At 35.9% G+C, this 9,150-nt stretch overlaps 1 long non-coding RNA gene across 1 annotated transcript; it reads right to left on the reverse strand.

The window, feature by feature from the left end:
- Window positions 1-2,766: 2,766 nt before the first annotated feature.
- LOC137453934 (uncharacterized) lies at window positions 2,767-8,416 on the reverse strand. Its single transcript, XR_010990492.1, has 3 exons — window positions 8,347-8,416; window positions 6,815-6,936; window positions 2,767-3,425 (listed from the first exon to the last, which is right to left on the reverse strand). It is a non-coding gene; the product is annotated as an uncharacterized lncRNA (long non-coding RNA).
- Window positions 8,417-9,150: the final 734 nt, after the last annotated feature.

Consider the following 9,150-nt stretch of genomic DNA (forward strand, 5'->3'; position numbering starts at 1 on the left):
AATGGGATTCATGGTTTTGGTGTTTACTTAGAGTTGCAGTTTTAGGATCCTAAATAGCACTATGGTCTGTGCTTGACAGACAGAAGGGTTCATTTAGAAATAGAAGACAATCTGAGCAAAACCACTTTGTTGTCTCTAAAGAAAAATAGCAATACAGGAGCATAACTAGAGAAAACTAAAGTATTTTGGAAGTTTACAATTATTTCATTTATAACAGTTTACAATTACACTAGTTGAGTGAAATAGCTCTTCATTTCTGTGTTCTAGTTATAGAGCAGAGATTATGGTGATCCACAATGTATTATAAAGAATAGAAGTGAAGAAAGAAGATCAGGCCTAAAAAGGATTTAGTCCAGCATAGCAGCAGGTACTCAGGGATGTAAGGTGAGTTCAGGTTGTTTGCACATAAAATCACTAGATCTTCAAGATCTCCAATACAGGATGTTTAGTACACTCATTATTGAGCTTTCATATCATATGCCTAGGTAAGGAAAAATGCCAGGTAGCAGATATTCTGGTTACACTCTTTCTTGCCAGACTCCTACCTGCATAGCACCAAATGGTCTCCAAAGGCTTTGAATCTTTGTTTCATGTCCATCTCAAACACTGCTCCTGCCTTCTTACACAGATGAAGCACTCTGGTTGCATTCTAGCACAGGTTTTCTTTTTGTTGCCAAGCTACATTCTTTACTTCTTGAGAAGCTGCAAGTTGTTGATGTTTCCTAGTCCTCTTCTTCCTCCCAGTTTATTTGATAAACACAATGTAGCAGCAAAGGCAGCCATGGAACCAAATGATGCTATTTGCCACATACCTCCTGGTGTGATAAAGCCAGCAGGAATATAAAAGCACTGAAGAATTACTTTAAAAGAAGTGTAATTTTCTTAAATATTGAGAAGTGATTATCTTAAGATAATACTTGCAATCAGCACCCAGCATGTGTGGCAGCCACATTCTGGAAGAAAAAATTGGCTGCTTCAGAGAGTTCAGCATAAAGCAGACAGTTGGAGTACTGTGGTTCTCCTACACCAAGTTATTAAAAGACTGAAGCTTGAACTAAGGTGTTCTGAAATCACATACTTCTTCTACAGAACAGAAGACAGTTAACATCTGCATGTTGCTATTTGAAACTTAAGCTGTGGGCACCAAGCCCCTCCTTAATAAATAGCATGCATCTCAGAGATGGGTTTTGTACATCAGAAGCATAGAAATTACTAAGATGCATGTGAGCAGAACAAAAGCACCAATTAAATAAATAAATAAATAAATAAATAAATAAATAAATAAATAAGGTGGAGGAAAGACTGGAATTATGTATTGCAACAATTAGAATCTTTATTTGTAGACCGAAAAACACCAGCATATTGCAAGGAAATTATGGTTGTGGTTATAAAACAGATACTGGAAAAACAAGTGAAAGCAAATGAAAAACTTTTCAGTTCCAGCAATGGTCAGCACTTTAAATACAGAGATGATTTCTATACCTACCTGTGGCAGTCAGTTTATAATGGAATTTAGGGTAGATTATTGTTGTTTACTTTTTATACTAAAATGCCAAGTGTCCCAATATCCCCAAGGCTGCATACTTCCTGTGCTCAAAAACTAGATTCACTGTTTTTACCTATTCTGGCACTATCAATGCTGTTTGTTATTAAAAAAAACCCAACAAATTGAAGATTAATTCATTTAAAATACTGAATCAACATTTTGTCCTCTCTTTTCATAAGAAACATTAATTTCCTGCTCTGATTTTGAAGGGAAGCTATAAAAAAATAGATAATAAATATGTAGTTTACTTTTTATATTTTCTTAATGGTCATACCATAGTCTTCTCTCATCTGACAACAGGATCAACAGGGAAGTAGTTACTTCTTTTGATGAACTGCATCTTCATATAAGGTGCAGAAATGCTGCATGTTGAGTTTGGTGCAGACTCTTCTTGGTCTCTCAGAACTAGCATTAGCTGATCTTTGCTCTGCCAGGTCTATATTTTAACTCTTGCTTTATGGGACATTTCCAGAGCCCATCACAGTTATCAGGGGGAAAAAAAAAAAGTCTCAGCCACAATGACAGAAATAAGAACATAATCTGATATGTATTACTTCAGGAGCCATGCCAGGCTTAGCATTCCTTGCTATCCATCTACTCAATGATCTCCCAATTCATATATCGCTCTGCACATTTTTTTTCCAATATAACAACATAGCTATTTGTATGGTTATACAAATCAAGGAATATGGTTAGACAAAATCAAGGAAGTGATCCATTTAAAATTACTCCCCCATTTCTTTTCCTGATTTTTTTGGTGGGTTGGGGTTTTTTTGGGGTACAAAAAATTTTTAGTTAGATCAGCTCTCAGTACAGCTCCACACGTGACAGCACCAAACACTTGCACTGACACACAGGAAAGAATAGCAATGAGTGAAGGTGTAAGATCTCCACTGAATATTTTAATATAGCAAAGAAGCTTCTTTCTTTCACCATGGTAAAAAATGCTGGCTTATTTGTATGAGAAAGCTTCCCATGTCTAATAGTATCAGGCCACAATCTTTCTAGTTGAAAGTTGAGATACTAGAAACCAGAATAGTAAAAGAAGGAGGAAATAGATGCCATTTCAGCGTGCAGAATCATGTAATGACCATGTTGCCCTCTGCTGCTTTACTGATAGAGGCATATTCTTTTTACAAACACAGTGAGCACACTTCTAAGATATATTTATATTTCCAATTTTATTTATTTATATTTCCAGCATGTTCGTGAGTCATAATTTGAGTAAGCGTGTATCTAAATTACTGTTTATAGTAAATACATCTCTCTCTAAGGAAAAGGAACATTTCCTATGTACAAAGTGCTTTCATACAGTTAACTGGATAAATCAACAGTATACTGGAATGGCAATTTTAAATTTAAAGTAAATGTTAGTGTAATTTTAGTAAAAAATCCGTAAGTATGTAGGGTAAAAGAGCCTCTTTCAGAGTATTAGAGCCATTGTTTGTAACAAATTAAAGACCTAGCAAATACTATAGAGCTTATATGGAGAGTACCATATAGACATTTGGCTTTGTCATCTGAAGGTTAAAAAAACTAAAAATCTATTGTAATTATCCTGAGTCTTCTATTGTAGCAAGTATTATCATTCTATTCACTCAGATACCAGCTGTTTCCAGATATCCTTTGGATGACCTGTTGTTATTCAGAAGTGATGTGTACTCCTGACAGTAAAGTGCACCTGTGCTTTTTTCTTAGCGTTGGAATAAGCATTAGATGAGGAAATTTAGCAACTCCAACAACAAAAATGGCATCTTACTTGCAGCAGGGGATCTCTTGCCAAGTGATTGTATCAGTAGGTCTCACAGCTTCTCTCCCATTCAGCCTGTTGGTTGGTTTGTAAATACAAATACTGCCACAAATCCAGAATATGTTCAATCTAAATAGGGATAAAGTATGACAGATGGATGTAGAACACAGAAGGAAAGAATAGAAAGTCTTCTCTGCCACAATCCATATCATACTCAAGGTAAAAATATCTCTGTTCTGAAGCACCCGTAACATAATTTTTGAGATTGGAGCTCTCATAAATCAGTTGCTGATGAATTGCTTAGCAGCTTCAGCTCTTTAGACAGCCAATAGTCCCACTGTTCCTATTTTTCTCCTTTTATTTTTGACCCATAACAATCAGTTCTAAGTGTCACAAACATCCTCTTCTCATTCACCAAACCAACATTCTAATATGTAAGCAGTTTATAATAGCCATGACTTTTCAAGCGGCCTTAAAAATTTAGTTTAATTCCACAGTAATGTTACTTGGTTTATTCAAAATTTGCAAGTATAGAAAGGTCTTTCAGTGGTGAGACACTGGAACAGGTTGCCCAGGGAGTTCTTGGATGCCCCCTCAGTGGAGGTGTTCAAGGCCAGATTGGATGAGGTCTTAGGCAACCTGGTCTAGTGGAAGGTGCCACTCCCAATTCCAGGGGGGTTGGAACTAAATGATCTGTAGGATCCCTTCCAACCTAAACCATTCTATAGATATATGAAATTTAAGTGCTCCAGACTGTTAATTTCCTTAGCATGAAAGAAGAAAACACAGTAACTAAATATTTTTTGTTTTTTAAAGAAAGAAATGGAAGTGAAAAAAGACATACAAACATCAGGTGTTAATCCCTTCTATACACTAGCTATTAGAGGTGGATGAAGAATCCATTTCCAAGAAGCTTTTGTGCAAAGCTTCAGTACTTCAAGATGCCAGTTAGTTAAATAATGTATGAAATATTTTGTATCATTCACACAAAGAAACTTGTAGCCTTTCTGATACTATTATTTTCAGTATTTTGCTTCCCCCTGGGACTGAACAAAAGGATTTATTTTCCTTGGTTAAAAAAAAAAAAAAGAGGCAGCTCACCTCTTACAATTTTTCCAAAAGTCATGTTGCATAATGCCATGTAGCCACAGAGATGAAAGGAAACTGCATTTTTCTGTTACTGGAAACAAGAGCGGTTTATATGCCATGAAAGTGAGATGCCACTTAAAGTATAACATATAGGAAGAAAAATTGTATCATATGGCTTATTTTGCAACTGGAAGAATGAAGTAGGGAGATAAAAAGTTATGCCTCAATTATTCAGGAATAGCAATTAATGTGTTTTGTCTCCTGGCTGTTTCACAGACTCTCTTTGCACATTCTGTGGGCACTTCTGACAGTACAGTAGTAGCACACTATCTATCTAGCTCTATATTTTAGCTCCCTAAACACAAGTCAAAAAGCACTCACTTAGCCAAGAATAATCACACATTTCAGGGAAAATAATTTTAAATCACTGTTAGAAACAGAAATAGTCATAAGTCTGTCAGTGTTGCAGCCTCTTCCTTTGCAACTGTATTGATACTCCTTAGAAAGTTCCTTTGGTTTGGCAAGAATCCCATTAAAACCAAGTTATTTTCTATTTAGTCTGCATAAAAGTGACAAAATTTGACTTGTTCTTACTATGATCCAATAATGCATGCTTCTGAATTATCACATTGTTAAAGTATACTCAATTAAACTGTGAGGTATGACATAATATTATAGAATGCCATCTCAGAAACTGACAAGTTTTTATAACCTGTAAAGATTTACACAAGTATGAAGCAACTTCTTGCAGATACTGGAATAATTGCTGGAAGATTTCATTTGTTCACAGAATCACAGAATGTTAGGGGTTGGAAGGGACCTTGAAAGATCATCTAGTCCAACCCCCCTGCCAGAGCAGGATCACACAGGAATGCATCCAGGCGGGTTATGAATATCTCCAGAGAAGGAGACTCCACAACTCCCCTGGGTAGCCTGTTCCAGTGTTCCATCACCCTCACAATGAAATAAATTTTCCTCATGTTTCCATGGAACTTCCTATGCCTCAATTTACACCCATTGCCCCTTATCCTGTCATTGGGCATCACCAAGAAGAGCCTGACTCCATCCTCTTGGCACTCACCCTTTACATATTTATAAACATTAATGAGGTCACCCCTTAGTCTCCTCCTCTCCAAGCTAGAGACCCAGCTCCCTCAGTCTCTCCTCGTAAGGAAGATATTCCACTCCCTTAATCATTTTTGTGGCTCTGACTGGAGTCATTCAAGCAGTTCCCTGTCCTTCTTAAACTGAGGGGTCCAGAACTGGACACAATATTCCTGATGCAGCCTCACCAGGCAGAATACAGGGGAAGGAGAACTTCCCTCAACCTACTAACCACACCCTTTCTAATACACCCTAGAATGGCATTGGCCTACTTGGCCACAGGAGCACATTGCTGGTTCATGATCAACCTTCCATCCACTAGGATTTTTTCCAGAATATAATACAGTAACACTATCAGATATACAATTGCATTGTAGTAGTACATAAAAATCACCACAGCAGGAAGTCTGTACTGACTTGAGCTACATGCAGTACGCAACCTGATGATTTTTTGTCATGCTTGTCATCACAAGCTCAGTCCCCTCTTGTGGTAGCTAGATAAGTGCATTTTTCTTTGAAGTGCAGAACATTTTTGAAAGCTGTGGCCCAATATTTTTATCACCATTTCTTGCTAAAGCTCCTTTGGCTGTTCAAAAGGATTATCCTGGGGTGGAGGTGGAATTCAGTGTAGCTCACCATAGTTTCAGTTTAATCTGAAAACATTCAGATAGTTTCTATGCCAAATCAATTTCTGCAATTATTTATTTTGGTGAGAGCTGAATCTATTACTGCTTTGGTTAACTTTTTAATGCACCATTTAGTCAGCCAAAGATTTACGAAGTACTGTACAAAATATGAAATAAACTCTAGGAAATTCTGGAAATGGAGCTGTTAGGACAGAATTTATAAATCTACAGGAATCTACAAAGTTTCATCTGTTACAAACTGTAATTACAACTGTGAAATACTGAAGGAAGGCAGGCAAAACTATAATAAGGCTTTCCATTTGGGAGCATTTATGACATTTTTCACTATCATGTATAATCTGTAATGTTAGCAGGATCTTTGAAAAATATATATATACAATTCTACTTGCCCAACAGAATTCAGTTAGAGGCACTATAAAAAGTGGCAAGGAAAAGGACAATCATATCCTTCACAGCTGATTTCTCAAAGCCACCCAATTTCTAGCAAATGCTGCTACTAAAGATGCTGATTATTGTGATACTATAGAGCTCCATTTATGTCCTGTAAAGAAATAAGCACCTCCGTACCTTCCCTCATTTCCCCAGTTGAGGTAGCTATGCAACTCAGTATCAAGTTTACTCTACAATTCCTGAAAATTTACTTTTAAACATTGGAAGCCACAGAAGCTGAGAACATACCTTCCACTTTTCAGATGTAATCCATTGCAACATGAACTTTTTCTTTCCATTAGGGCTTCTTTTGAATAGTCCTTTTGTCTATGTTCTAGAAATCAGAATGGTTCCAATTCTGAACAAATCTTCTTCCAAGACAAACATAATACAAAGTGATGGAAATATAATTACTAGCATTCATTTGTTAAAGCTATAATTTTCTTCTATATTTCTACAGCTGGTTTGATTGTTTCTGTGCTTTCTCTCACCATATCCTCTGCATGATGATTTGTCCAGGCCCTGATGAACATTACTTATTTGATATAGTTGGTTTTATCTCAGGGATTTTTAACAACTGATGGACATTTTCTTCTTAAGGTAAATTGCACTTTTAAAATATATGTGTATAAAAGAATAAAGAAGAGGAGAAAGGTATCTGCATAACATCTCATTGAGTGCTTGCTCAGAAAAATTCAGTGGCTTAATCCATTTTTGGTACACAAATGACTTCACTTTCTCCCCTTTTTCTCCACTCTTTTTGCCTGTTTATTTTAGGTTTAAGATATTTTTAACATTTAAAGTAAAATATAGTTTATTAGTGTTCAATTTACTATAGTTTTTCCTTGCTTTATGATAAACACCTTTGATAGCCAAGTAGAAATAAACATACTTACTTTTAAGTTATTTATTTTCTACTATTTCTTGCCAATGTTGTTGGTTGGCTTTGTTTTAGCTTTCATTAGTGTATGTTGAAGTCGATACTGATTGATCTCTTGTGAGGACACTTTCTGTGGTCCTTACATCAGATACTTTATTTCTGCTGTGGGTATTACTTGTATTACATTAAACACTTCTGCTATATGGCAGAACCTGGTCAGTTCACATGGGATGGCCAGTATATGTGAAGTTGAAGAATGCATCAGTGCTAATATGATTTCTCTATCCAAAAGATGGCCCCTTCAATAAAAGTAATATATTTGTCAGGCTATTAGATTTTTATGAAGGGGGAAATGGAAAATATTAGAAAAAAGTATCAGGCTAATTAACCTGGGACAAAACTTCTACCTGTGAAAGGATAATCCTGAGATGCTTGCCATGTCTTAAATACAGCATGGGCTGATAAAATGCAGGGAACCTACCTAAACTCCCTGCTGTTCAGTGAATTTCTTCTTAGACATTGAAGACTATTTTGGATTCTCTGCACTTGCAAATTGTACTGAACAGTTGTCAGATTTCTGCATAATGCATTTCAGTCAAGACTTAAGAAGAAGCTCATTTGTAAGTATTTTGCAGGAGATGCTTTCCTGACAAGAATGAAATGTTAACTGTAGCTTTTTATAGCATTTATTGTAAACTACATTGAAACATACTTTTAGGGGGAAGAAAGCAGATACATCCTTCAGAATGAACACTGGTCCATCCTCAATTGGCTGACATTAGAAATGCCATTTTTTAAAAAACTCCAAACTTGATATTACATATAATTTTTGTGTAATTAATATTCTAATCTCATTACCAGAAAATACTCTTATTTTGATAAAAGCTTTAGTCTTCCTTACCATTTGATGGGGAATGTATTTGTAAGAACTATGACTTGACTTCTGTTTTGACAATCACTGTGTATTGCAGTATAGTACCATGAGGTTTTGTTCCTTTGCTAGTAAGAATGCAGAAAGAAAACGTGATAAAAATCTGCAGCTACTTGAGTACTCAGAACAATCCATTCTTTGCTTGATAACCTTTTGCTCTACTATGCAGTATGTTCTAGTTCCTTGTACCAATTAAACATAAACTCTTTTTTAAGTCACATAAACTTTGAAATAAGTTTTGTGATGGATTTAAGCTTTTCTTAATACAAAATGGCCATGTGAAGAAACAGGACAAAAAACTACTGTGATGAGAACTCTGTTTAGCTATGTGTAATTTCAAAGTACCAATGGCCATGTACAGACAACAAATATGGAGTAAGTACATTTGTCTTTCTGAAGGAAGGCTCACATAAAAAATGTTTCTACCAAAAGAGGCTACAGGAATATTTGGTTAAGTATGTCATCTGTGAACAATTGCTACAAAGAGTGGTGCATGCAAAGGTTAATAATATTCATAGGTGTGCCTGAGATTCCTGAACATAGAAAATACTTCACAAATACTTAAGGCAAATGCTATAAAGTCCAAGAAGCTAATTCAAGAGTTTATCTCAATAGGAAAGTAAGATTCACTGTTGTTCTGATATAGTGCAATTCCACTGGAGCAACAGACAGACGTGTTTGCCGCCTAGGAATTTGGCTGCAACCCAATCAAACTGATGGAGTTGAAGGTTACATAAGGAAAAGACTAGTGTAGGCTTTGATTTACATAAATTT

The sequence above is a fragment of the Melanerpes formicivorus genome, unplaced genomic scaffold, assembly GCF_026170545.1.
Source record: "Melanerpes formicivorus ecotype bairdi unplaced genomic scaffold, bMelFor1.0.p_v2 SCAF_74, whole genome shotgun sequence".
NCBI lineage: Eukaryota > Metazoa > Chordata > Aves > Piciformes > Picidae > Melanerpes > Melanerpes formicivorus.